General features: G+C 41.2%; 1 protein-coding gene across 1 annotated transcript in view; it reads left to right on the top strand.

The window, feature by feature from the left end:
• Window positions 1-13,891, top strand: part of LOC128704400 (uncharacterized) — a 204,207-nt gene that overhangs the window by 314 nt on the left and 190,002 nt on the right. The gene's annotated exons all lie outside the window — the stretch shown is intronic.

Raw genomic sequence — 13,891 nt, 5'->3', positions numbered from 1 at the left:
TCAAGCTCTTCGGTCTTGACAAATCGACCGGTGGAATTCTTTCGAGTTATGTGAACTGAACTATGTAGACTCCCGTCTTCAGAAAATGTACACGTGCAGTTATGTAGATGAATGTGGGTGTTGAGCTCCAGCTCCCGAGCCCCCTCCTTTACATTCTATTACTTGACGTGATCTATCTCACTTATATCTGTCTTTAACTTAAAGCTGTGGTGTAGGCTCAGGTATGTACGTCCCCACATCCTTTCATTTCTTTCCTATAATATATTTCTCAACATTTCTGTAACTTCTTTGAGTATTCTTTTCTTATGTGTGTTTGTCACCGTCTGGTCCTTCCCATTGTGTCCTTGTCTACACTATGCCACAGACTACTTTCTGTATCTCGATTATATCTCTTGTTCTGCATGTGTCCGAAATCGTGAGGTTCAGTTCTTGCTAACTTTATTTCTTAAACTTGTTTCTCAGTTCTGCCACCATCTGCCTGGCGAACCTCTGTACTTGTTATTTTCAAGTTTGTGTGTGTGTGTGTGTGTGTGTGAGAGAGAGAGAGAGAGAGAGAGAGAGAGACAAAGACAGAGACAGAGACACTATTTGTAGTAACTAGATCAGCGCTTGTTCACTCTTACTCTGAAGATGTTTTAATTCGACAGATATCCCAGAGGGTTAGTAACCCAGATAACCCAAGAAAGTCAAGAAGTTGGCTTATTTCCACTGAGGGACCTGTTTATTTCCACTGAGGGACCAGGAATATGTCCTACAACACATCGCTAACCCCTAGGAATGCATTTATTGCTCTCTCGCTCTGTGTGTGTGTGTACTCATCTAATTGTGGTTTCAGGGGTCGATTCACAGCTCCTGGCCCCGCTTCGTGTGTGTGTGTGGGTGTGTGTGTATACGTACAGAGAATGTATCGACTGATCACGCAGTAAGCCACTGACATTCCTGAGTCCACCACACTGACTTACTCTGCCAATTCAGCCGAAACCACCACAGTAGAAAGACAGTTAACATTTATTAATAATTATAATGTTGCCAAATTGTACGGTTTTCATGCTGATTTTGTGCAGTTGTAAATATCCTCGATAATATCATTTAGATTGTATTATTATTGGTAATTGATATTCATCAGTCACTTATTGAGAAGTTATAGCAAATATATCACAAGTGATAATGATGTCGATTCATGATCTGGGTTGTAGCAAGAGTACATCAACTACTTAGTTTTGACATAATGATACTTCTCGCAGATGCATTACTAATATGTTTGAGCGACACAGTTGTGAAGTGTTAAGAACACACTTGCAGCAATAGGTGACTTTTATTATATTCAATATTGGTTGAATTACCGACAATATGTTATAAGGACACAAGTGCAATTAATGTGACATCTTATTGTGGCAACGTTTCGCTCTCCAGGAACTTTTGTTTAATGAGATTAATTGGTAGGCTGGTAGCGGGTGGTAAATGATACGTCTTCGGAGGCTTCTTTGCTTATTGAAAAGTCGTGGTGGGTACACAGGCTTGTGTGTTGTGCCCATGGCCCGGGCAGGGCCATCCCACGAGAGAGAGCTAGGAGTAGGCCTTGTGTCTTCCTGCTAGGCCACTGTGAGAGTGAGAGCGAGGCAAGGGCAGGCAGGCTGCCATGCCCACTGAGAGGCCTGGGTACAGAGGGCAGCACCTTAGTGGCGCGAAATGTGAACTAAGCTGGCAGACAGCATGGGCTGTCTGTGCAGACAGTACAGGCTGTCTACATACGCTCGGCCACCTACCGCACGTCGTCCCGACGCGACAATACTGGTGGTAAAAGAAACTTGGTCTCTCTCTTGTAGGAACAGGGCACAGAACACAAAATAAAAAACATATACATAAGGACATGAAAAAAAACTTCCTACAGGGAGGGAAGAAAAAAACATGTGGGTGTGCTAAACATCGTGGTCTTAGGCAGTGAGCGTCGAAGGGCATCACTGCACGCCTTCCTGCGTCTGGACAGATACTGCAACACAGGAGACATCGCTGCGGCTGAGCTGTGACGTAACAGATTACGGTCTCCTCTGGAACGGTGAAGCAGTCATCGTAGGGGTCACTGCAGGTTTCACTCAACCTGGGGCACGACATGCTGGTGCCCTCGAGTGAGGCGTCGACAAAACTCGGCAACTGGGCAGGACTTCTGGCAAGCGACTCAGGACACTTCTCGACTGGTACTGTAGCTGGGCTGTCATTGCCGTTGAGCGTGGAGCGAGTTGTGGCAAAGACGACTGGGCGAAACATCTGGGAGTCGTAACATCATACACCAGACTGCAGTGAGCGAGCTAGCAGTCAAAGTGACATCATCTTTGTGCAGGAGCTCACTGAAGTTTGTGACACGAGGCTGACACAGCGCCTGCCGACAGGGCTAACTGTGGCTTGACGAGTGTCATTCTCTCGTAGTTGGAGTTATAGCAGAGGTTAGTCTAAGCGTCCCCAGACTTGTTTCTCTACATATAACTGCACTCTGAAGGTCTGGAGGTGAAGTGAAACAAATCTCGATGGGAATCGTAGCAGGTACGATTCTGCAGAACATCTATGAGCGACGAGCATAAGAGCTTTCTGTACAAATGGGGCTCATACGCTCAGAGCTGACTGATAACTGTCAAACGCACTGGTCACATCGGGTGACTTAGCACAGTGGTGCTACTCAGGTCTGGCTCAGACCTCACTGGATACACGGAAACTTTACACACCTGTGGTATATGTGGTACAACATGGCTTAACTAGCAAATGATAATTTTCTGTGCTCAAAACTGACACTAAGACATATACTAAAATGTGAGAACACTGACTGAGAGGAATTAATTAACACACGACATATATCTTCTCTCAATCTTCTCGACAATACTGAAACAATTACAGAACACTCGATGGTGACATCATGTGATGTCAGGCATGATGTTGTGAGGTGACATCAGCAGCACTGACGTCAGCAGACATCTCGAGGTGACGTCAGGCAGACATCGTGACGTCATGAAGTCGGGCAGTATCATGGGTGACATCGATGTGATGCGGGAAGCAGACCACAGCATGAGGCCTGGGACATCTGGTAACTCATGTGGCTGGTAGATCTATGTGACATCGTCCACACCCACATGGCGTCGTGATCCACGTGGTGTCGTGATCTACGTGGCATGCTGATCCACGTAGCTTCGAGTGGCCTCGGGCACTCGGATACACAGCTCTGGCAATGAATTCACATGGAAAACAGCAGAGAACAGCAGAGGGAGTGGGCAGTGGTGAGTGGTGTATGGTAGTGTGGTGAGGTGTGAGAGTACAGCAGGGCGAGGCAAGGAGCGGCCACTTCCTCCTCCCACAAACACGTGGAGAACTCACACTGGACGCAGAAATCGCCACAAAACTCACCTCTGGCTTGCTGAAACAGCTGTACTGAGCTGAACAACAACAGCAACATACAAGTGACGCTGAACATGTGACTTGAGAAACAGCGTGGGACGCTGTAGCGTGGAGTCACTGGGACGCCACTTACAATTCTCGAATAATTTCGGCAAATTTCGGCTGGATCCTGCTTGTACCTGAGTCTGGATGCTCAAACGTGCAGACACGACATCAGGATAACTCATTGAGAGACGGATGCTTGTTGTGAAGGGGGATGAAGTGAACAACTTCATTCCTTCCTTCCTCTCTCTGGGCAAACACACTGCTGCGACCACCGCTTTCCACCATTTATAAAAAAAAGGATTATTTGGTGTTCTGGTAGCGGGGAGTAAATGATACGTCTTCGGAGGCTTCTTACTTTATTGTTAAGTCGTGGTGGGTACACAGGCTTGTGTGTTGTGCCCATGGCCTGGGCAGGGCCATCCCATGAGAGAGGGCTAGGAGTAGGCCTTGTGTCTTCCTGCTAGGCCGCTGTGTGAGTGAGAGCGAGGCAAGGGCAGGCAGGCTGCCGTGCCCACCGAGAGGCCTGGCTACAGAGGGCAGCACCTTAGTGGCACGAAATGTGAACTAAGCTACCCAAGAAATAACTCCCATACCCAATGACACCATTCAAACCCAGCCCCTCCCACTCATATATTTGTCCAGTCTCTTCTTAAAGCTACTCAAGGTCCTAGCTTCTACCACCCCACTGGGAAGACTGTTCCACGCATCTACAACTCTGTTAGAAAACCAGTACTTACCTATGTCCTTTCTAAATCTAATTTTTTTTTTCCAGGTTCAACACCCCCTCGCACATCATACCCATCTTACATATATGGAAATTAGGGCACCAAACACACCCCAACAACGCATTATCTTCAAAATTAAGACAGACAATGACATAGGAAGCAATTCCCTGAACAACTGTACCAGAGGCACACTTGCAGGGACAAGATTTCTAGAGGTCAAAGGCAGGGGCCACATGACTTTTATTAGTACGTTTTACCTACATGAGGCTTTATCAAGTATGTACTTGAAAAAGCCTCTTATGGGTGAAACGAGGGGCTAATAACAGTCTCATTTTCCTGTATGTGTCTTTTACCACTTGTCGGCTACGCTATACTTCAGGCATTTCTCGCCTGCCACAGGAAAACGCATGGTCGGTGTCTTGGTTTTGGAAGCATACTGATCAGACTGATAAATGATGACCGTTCTGAGGACCATTTGAATGCCGTTGTTATACAGACACATCGTGCAAAAGAGAAAGAACTCTTTGACACTGAGCTCACCAAGTTGGTAAGGCAGGTGGAGAAATCTTGTTCCTGTTTGCTGCAAAGGTTGTTATAAAAGTTTCCTGTGACCTAGTCTACCTCATGGAGTTAATGAGATCATGGGATCGCCATCTACTGGAAGTTATCTTAGTATTCTCGAGGGTTTGGAGTATGATGACTTTCTTAGGAAGATGCTAAAAATCATGGCAATCTTGGGAAGATGAGATACAAGTTATTTATTTAAAAGTAGTGATGATCTTGTGCTACTTGTAAGAAAAACAAGTGTTAGATGAAATCATTTCAGGTATGAAAACTTACAAGAATTACTCGATTTCACCTGATATTACTCGATTTCACCTGATAAAACCCTTAACGAGTCACACAGTCGACACTCGTTTTATCCATACATGGAGCACATTACAGCGGCTGAGTGATTTGTTTCATTCTTCTCTAATAGGGACACAAAGCTATTAACATGTATAGCGGTTAGATGAAATTCCTCGGTACACAAGGAAAATTTATTTCCTTGCGTAGTATACAATGTGTAGTTTACATGTAGTGAAATATTGTTAAAAATAAAGTCAATAACATGCATGAGTATTTCAGAGAGACAAATCCTAATGCTTACAGACTACTTAAAACAAGACACAGGTTATGAATTTTAATTGTATATTATTATAAAAAATGGGTAGCAGAAATTTTATAATAAAAATTATGGCAGAGGGGTTGCAAAAAATATATTACAATTAGTACAGTTTACAATAGTACAATTTTAGGTGTGTATTAATACTTGATGATAAATTAGACACATGTGCAACTCAAGATTGATGGACTGAACACATCGACTCAAGGTTGAGGGACTGATTACCTCATTCTCCTCCAGTTCTTCAAGTTTTCTCCTATATATAGACTGATGAAGCCACTGTGTGGCGAAACGTTTCCTCAATAATGATACCCAAGAGTTGCACATGTGTCTAATTTATCAACATGTCGGTTCTCTGAACCATTCATCTACAATTAATACTTGATATCCAAAATTGTCGTGACTATTACTGTGGTAATGGTTCAGCCATACATGAACAATACAGTAGCGTCCAAATATTGTGACTGCATGTTACCTTGTGCAGGTCACTCATTAAACTTAGCTAGAAAAGCTGCTACTGAATGTTGCTCAACTGCTGAGTTTTCCGTACTTAGATAACTTTATCTTTTCAGCAATGACTGAAAAAAATTGTCAGTCAGTTATTTATCGTTAAATCCGTCATTACTACACGCCCGTCATCGTGGATTGATGCTTGTACGACAGTATTATAATGTTAACTTCAGATATATTGAACGCTTTGACTAAAATCACCTATGACCCAAATAAGATGTCCACACTACACGTATGACTGTATATGCCTGAAATATGACTATATTTAATTTTGTGGGATGATATTCTCGCTCGAGTAAACAAAACCAGTGAGAAACTACAAGATTCGGGAAAACCTTAATTAACATTGCTGTAGATGCTGAGTCCACAGGCTTCCAACATATTAAATGCGATCCTTAGGTTAGGTTAGATTCGTCAGGAAACAGGACGATTTTTTTTCCTGACGTGGTTCTTTTTCATGTGATGACCCGCAACTGGGGTTTTTGGTCATCCGACTGAGGCCTTCCGCTGGCTTGCCCGTACACCACTTTAAAAAATAATATTATAATGTGGTCCTCTTGATGAACAAGACACACATGTCTAATTTAACATCAACTGGTCGCTGCTGTATACCATCAATAATATAATAAATTCGGCCCTGCATAGGAAATAGTGGACTGTTGCTGGTGGCATCAAACATTTTAATATTTTAAAACAGAATGTCAGTGCCATGGTATATATTTTAAAAGAAATCACACCAACATTAAGCTTGATCCCTGGGTAGATCAGGTTATATGTTTTAAAATTATTGCTGATTCTTATGTACCCATAACACATATCTAAAATTTATTTTTACAATATCTATATTCTGAATTTATGAAAGCGGATACCTTGATTATATGAAAATAATTAAGGTACACTGACAATCAAAATTTATATTGTTGTGGTAACACATTGGAGTCTGATCTCTAATATATATAATTGTATTTTCAAGTGCTTGGTACACAAACAAGAAAGTTTTTCTTGGATGAGCATACGCTGAGGACCTCCATTTAAGTGCAAAGCAAACACACTATTGACTAGGTCATGGTGATCAAGTCTGATGTTGGCTGCATACTTCAACGTGTGTGTGTGTGTGTTGTGTACTTTCAAGCTACATCTGTGTGGTTTTTGTGTACTGTCAGCACTAGTGTGCTACACCAGGGTGTGTTTGGTGTGTACTATCAGCACCAGTGTTTGGCGTGTACTATCAGCACCAGTGTTTGGTGTGTACTATCAGCACCAGTGTTTGGCGTGTACTATCAGCACCAGTGTTTGGTGTGTACTATCAGCACCAGTGTTTGGTGTGTACTATCAGCACCAGTGTTTGGTGTGTACTATCAGCACCAATGTTTGGTGTGTACTATCAGCACCAGTGTTTGGTGTGTACTATCAGCACCAGTGTTTGGTGTGTACTATCAGCACCAGTGTTTGGTGTGTACTATCAGCACCAGTGTTTGGTGTGTACTATCAGCACCAGTGTTTGGTGTGTACTATCAGCACCAGTGTTTGGTGTGTACTATCAGCACCAGTGTTTGGTGTGTACTATCAGCACCAGTGTTTGGTGTGTACTACAAGCATCGGTGTACTATATGTGTAAGCTACAAATAATGCTATAACAAGTTATTGTGCTAAAACAGGCTCTAGCGTTTTCCGCAATAAGAACAGCAATAAAAGTGCAACAAAAGTCAATAATGACAAACAGCAAAAATAATCACAGTAACAAAAAACATTAAAACAACAACAAAAGCAGTAATAACATCAGTAGCAACAACAGCCACAACCTCATCAATTCCAACAACAATAACAATAGGAACAACAGCAATATACATGGAGCTTCGTATTTGCGTGCAGCCAGCAGCAACAGCCTGGTTGATCAGGCTCTGATCCACCAGGAGGCCTGGTCACAGACCGGGCCGCGGGGGCGTTGACCCCCGGAACTCTCTCCAGGTAAACTCCAGGTTATTATAGCGCAGCATAAGTCAGTGGAAGGCCATAGACATGACCCAAAGCTCCAGTGGCCGATCATCATGTGATTATGACCCGCGCCAGGAATCACTTGTTCCGTTTTCTTACGAATCTTGTACAGTATATGTACAAATAACCTTAGTGACCCGGTAAACCAGTCAGACAAGGATTTTATATATATATATATATATATATATATATATATATATATATATATATATATATATATATATATATATATATATATATATATACATATATATATATATATATATATATATATATATATGTAAAACTTGTCAATTAGCAAGAACTCATTTAAAATTAAGTCCTTTCTGAAATTTTCTCTTATACGTTTAAAGAAATATTTTTTCATTAATGTTAATGTAAAAAATTTTAATTTTGCACCAAAAGAATCTTAGAAAACTTACCTAACCTTATTATAACAAGAGCAATTTATTTTAGTCTAACCCAACTAAATATGTTTTAAATACGTTTACAATAATATAGTACTAAACAAACACAATAAAATAAATATTTTTCGTTAGGTTCAGAATGATTTTGGCGAAATTATTGCATACACAAATTTTCACTTGTCCTATATGGCAAGATGAACGTTGCTATTTAAGCCAAGACCGCAAGTTCTGCATATTCGGCACACACATATATATATATATATATATATATATATATATATATATATATATATATATATATATATATATATATATATATATATATATATATATATATATATAACACTACGGGAATCGACAGCCAAGGATCGCGGAGTAATTAGGGGTGTCAAACATATATTTCAACTTGGGAACCATAAATGTTTGTGTATTTTGTTGTATTATATGAGCATGATGCCTAAATCCTGGATACTATGAATTAATCATGAAGTTTAATCCGAATTCATTCTGGTGGTATTTATATTTGCAAGGAGAAATGGGAAATTTTCTCCTGACGCGGGTCTAACTCAAGTGATGATCCACTCATTGGAGCTGTTGGTCATATGACCAGACACTTGCGTTTAGTTCGCCCAGTGAAAAAATTGTTTTCCACCCAAGATATAAGCCCAAAGACATGCTAGAAGGTCGTGCTCTGGGATGTAATGATTGTGGTAGAGGTTCAGTCAGCAGTAACACACTGTTCACTACTTGTGTACTGTATGGGTAAGATGCAGTAGTGCTCTGCCTATGTGCCAGAGAAAAAAATATCCTGGAACACCAGATTGTTAAATTAAGATTACACTCTTTCCTCAAATACAAGGTAAGGTATTGATCCTGGGAGGGGAGAACTGAAAGAACAGGGAGAGAAAAGGCATGGCGGTCAGAAAGAGGGGAAGCAGAGGGGAAGATAGGGGAAAAGGAGGGGAAGGAAGCAAAGGCAAAAGCATAAGCATTTACGAAGGGGAGAAAGGAATCCAGATAAAGCGAAGGAGGATAAAGTGTGGTCATACATGGATCAGTGTGGGGAAGGCAGGAGCGTGTCCGGTATGTTCCTACACGTAAATAACACATTTGTCAAAGGACTCAAAATCCGCGTTCTATTGTGCTATTGACACGAGAGTGAATCTAGGGTCAGAAGCACCAATCACTTGTAACACTGGAGGTGAACAGGTTACATGTAGCCTTAACAACCCTCGCTAACCAAACCGTTAATAAACGAGGTATATAATGCCGACGAAAGTATAAATGAGACATTTATTAGACTGATAGGGCCTCTGGAGGGTGATATGTTTCCTGGGTTTTGTGATGCCAAAGGAAGAGAAGTCGGGAGTGACGGTCGACAGGACAGTATTAGTACATATAAGGCAGTAGTACACAGTAGTATACTACTTGCCTTACATATGACCGAGGTTATCCGCTGGCTTTCCGATCCCCCCTGTATAATATTAAAGATCATATAAGGTGTGATGAAGTATTTTAACCCTATATATAAAGGCAGAGTAGTGTACTAGGATGTTTAATCAGTAAGAATCAACATGCAAGCTACGGCACCACCCACCTGCAGACACCCCCAGTACCTGTGAAAACTATGAGGTGGACGTAAGCACAACGGACGTCACACGGGTGTGATGCGGACGTTAATACTTGATGGCAACCCCGTCATTTCCATAATTTACTTATGTTGTTATGATCTCTCATCAAGCATGCCGGAAGGGAGACTTTGGTAAACATCCTACCCCCTTTCCTCATCTATGTATCAGCCAACAAAATCTATGTGGGTTCTCTGTGCCAGACATAACTTTGTTATTATTTTCTTTGAATATTTGGGGAAACTGCCCTGGGAGAGAGACAGACAGACAGAGGGAAACTTGCTATTTTATATATACACTGACATACCCTTCTGTGTGTGCATACACCGATATGCCTCTGTATATACAGAAAGGTGCTTCTCAGTGAATATACACTGAAAAACCTCACTGCATGCACCCTACTCAATGGTGTATGTGTCTACACATACACCAGAAGTGTGTACAGATACATCTGCTTTGTGTATACATGCTGTATGAGCTTTGTGGGTTTAGCGCTTAGTTATGATTGTAATAATAATTTGTGTATACACAGAAACACATATCTCCGTGTATACAAATTCGGAACTAATATTTTTGTCAAATCCTGGACTGTTTTTATCACTCTTATTTACAAGAGCCTTGTTTGTTTGAGAATGTTTATGACATCAGAGTTTGTATTGCAGGTGAGAGTTGGTACCCACGAGAGTGATGTTTACACTAGTATTTACACTTCTTGATTATCTTCTCATCTTATGAAGGCAAGACAAATGCAATTTCTCATTGCGGCAACGTTTCGCTCTACGTAGAACTTTATGAAGGCAATGCGCTTTACAACGAAATGTTTCCACAAAAATATTTTTAAATCAGATTGTGTCGGCGAAGTGACTATCATGTGGACGGTAGTGGCTAGTTTAGTGCACCATATATTCATCTTGTGGGCGGTAGTTGCTAGTTTATTGTGCACCCCTTATCCATCCTTTGAACGGTAGTGACTAGTTTGTGTACCCCATGTCCATTCTGTGGACGGTAGTGGCTAGTTTATCCTATACCCATCCTATGGATGGTAGTGGCTAGTCTGTGTGCCCCATGTCCATCCTGTGGACGGTAGTGGCTACTTTGTTTAGCCTTTACCCATCCTATGGATGGTAGTGGCTAGTTTGTGTTTCCCATATCCATCCTGTGGACTAGTGGCTAGTTTGTGTGTCCCATATCCATCCTGTGGACAGTAGGGCCTAGTTTGTGTGTCCCATGTTCATCCTATGGATGGTAGTGGCTAGGTTGTGTATCACATTTCCATTTGTGGATATTAATGACTAGTTTATTGTGTGTCCCATATCCATCCTGTGGATGACAGCGCAAAAGCATGAGTACACAGAAGACCTAGGAACTAGCCCCCCCCCCAAAAAAAAAGGGGTTAACAAGAGTACATCTGCATTCATATCTACAATTTGTCATATCGGTTCAAGCATATTTACCACAACAAAAGCTTGTACTGCATCTTTTTTTTTTCTTCGCATTGTATTTTGCTGTATTTAAGCATCCTTGTTTCTGATGCTGGAAGTTGCAGGTGGGTTACCCTCTCCGTTTATTCACTCTTAACACATGCATCCAATTTCCAGAAGCGTTCCGGAATTAAAGTAGAAACACATTTTGCTTAAATTGATGGCAAGAATTTCTGTATGTTGTGTCACGTTGAAAGACTATCAGTTCTACGAGGGTAATTAAGGCTGTATGTCGCCAGTATATCAGTCAATAATATTTTAATCCCTAAAATAGTGATTCAGGTAAACTGTTAGTTTCCATATAATGACATAGTATACATCTTTCGGTGTATATAACCTTGATTAACGAGAATTATTATTTCATAGACGAGGGTATAATGTCTGAATATGATAGCTTTGCTATCACATTCATACCTTCCACATTCCCCTCCCCAGGCGCTGCATAACCCTACGGATTTAGCGTTTTCCCTTGATTATAATAATCTCGGTGTATATACAGAGTGCAAACCTTCCCGTGTATATACAGTGAGACAAATGCTTTTCCGTGTAGCTTTCAGAGGGGACGAGCACGGGATGCAGGACAGACTAATTAGGGGAAAAAAAATCTAGGGTTTAACATCACATTAAGTATGTCCCCTAATCAGTACAGACCGTATAACATCAGCAACATAAGCAAGACGAAACACAAGAATAGCACCCAGAAACTTAAACCACAAATCCTTTAGTTTTTATACATGTTTGGTCATTCATCGAGTTTGGGGCCCCACCTTGGAGCCGAAACCTGATGTTGCAGGAACCAGAAAAGGTCCAAAGATCTGCAGCAACATTAGTCCCTAAAGTGAGAGGAATGAACTAATGAGGAGAGGCTGAAGGAAATGAACCTGATAACCATTTAGGAGAAGACTAAGGCAGATATGATAATCATGTACAAAATAATGAGGAGTTTATATGATAGATACGGATAGAAAATATGAATTGCGAGGATCAGGGACAAAGAAGCGTAGATAACTGAAGACGGAAAAGCCCTAGGGATGCTGGGAATTACTTTTGAAGTTTCAGGGTTGTAAAACTAAAGTAGAATGAGTTAAATGGTGTAAAGTAGGTTTCGTAAAATCCAAGTGGCCAGAAAGCAGCATTGCAGGTCATCGTAAGTAAAGAGTTGGGGTAGTAACTGAGAATCAACCTCCCCTGCAAACAACTGGATGATAATGCCTGGGCGAATATTTACCTCCAAATCCTCTCATCCCCTCTAATTCACTTACCCACAAAAACGTATAAACTACAGAGAGCAGCCAAGCCTAATTCCAGGGATGAACGCCGGCGCGACTGACGCACTAATTGATCTTTAATGATAAGACCAACAGGAAAAAAAATCCACCGGTTCGTGTTAGAAGATAAGAGTGATAGGCACAGCACTAGGAATGTGGCATACTTTCCAGTACCGGGAAGCGTAAGTGGCAGGTGTGCACATGGTACCGGGACAGGGCAGATGACAGTACCCAAATGTATTGGGAGTAAGAAGGTACCTAAGTTATAAAAACTCGAGATGTATGGTGTATTAAGTTTGAAGCCTATCAGCTATATGAAGATCAATATACGGCTACATGTAACATGTAACCTGAACACCAGTCAAGACTACTTTAATCTATAAAATCGAATTTAAAGAAAACATGACTTATTAAATTTTTAGTTAAAAGTAATGATAGTATAAAAAAAATAATACAAATAATTCCCGATGTCAGGAATATTATTCGTAAAATGAATGTTTTAAGCGGCAGTGACGTCATGGTAGGTGGGAGGAAGGTATGAATGGGGGGCGCCATTATCGTACAAAATGAGATAATTAATGTAACCCGTGATAGAACTTAGTAATGGGGTAGTGGAGGGGGTTGTGGTTGAGGATGGAGGGGTAGGACTAATGTGTGAGGAAGGAGGAGGGGTTGTGGGTTAGGAAGGAGGAGTAGGGCTAATATGTGAGGGAGGGGGTTGTGGGTTAGAAAGTAGGGAGAGAGCTGACATGTAAGGAAGGGGGTTGTGGGTTAGGAAGGTGTGGGGGCTAATGTGAAAAGAAGGGGGTTGGGAAGGTGTTGGGGCTAATATGAAAAGAGGGTTGTGGGTTAGGAAGATGTGGGACTAATATATAAGGAAGCCTTCCTTTGTGGGTTAGGAAGGGGGGTTTGGTGGTTGGCTAATTAGGTTTAAAGTGCATCAGCAAGACGAGGGCCATTAAGGCTTCATGTCACCCATTAATTAAGCACCAGTCAATGATGCCTCAGGATATAGACAAGAATTTTAAACCTGATTTAATGTAATATATTTCAGTGGTTAGATTTCACGTCTCAGTTTAAATAATGAAAATCATTAATTTAAAAATTGATTATACCATTGCATCCATGAGGAGCGCTAAATCCACAGGGATACCAAACCTGGGAAAATGAGAGGTATTCATGTTCATTAGAAAATAACTACTATAATTAACTAGGTTAATTAGGAAATTACTGTAACTAACTAGGCTAAATAGGGAATTACTGTAACTAGGTTAATTAGGAAATTA

This window comes from Cherax quadricarinatus, chromosome 84 (genome assembly GCF_038502225.1).
Source record: "Cherax quadricarinatus isolate ZL_2023a chromosome 84, ASM3850222v1, whole genome shotgun sequence".
Taxonomy (NCBI): domain Eukaryota; kingdom Metazoa; phylum Arthropoda; class Malacostraca; order Decapoda; family Parastacidae; genus Cherax; species Cherax quadricarinatus.
The sequence above is the reverse complement of the archived record's forward strand: the minus strand, read 5'-3'. Positions and strand labels throughout refer to the sequence as shown.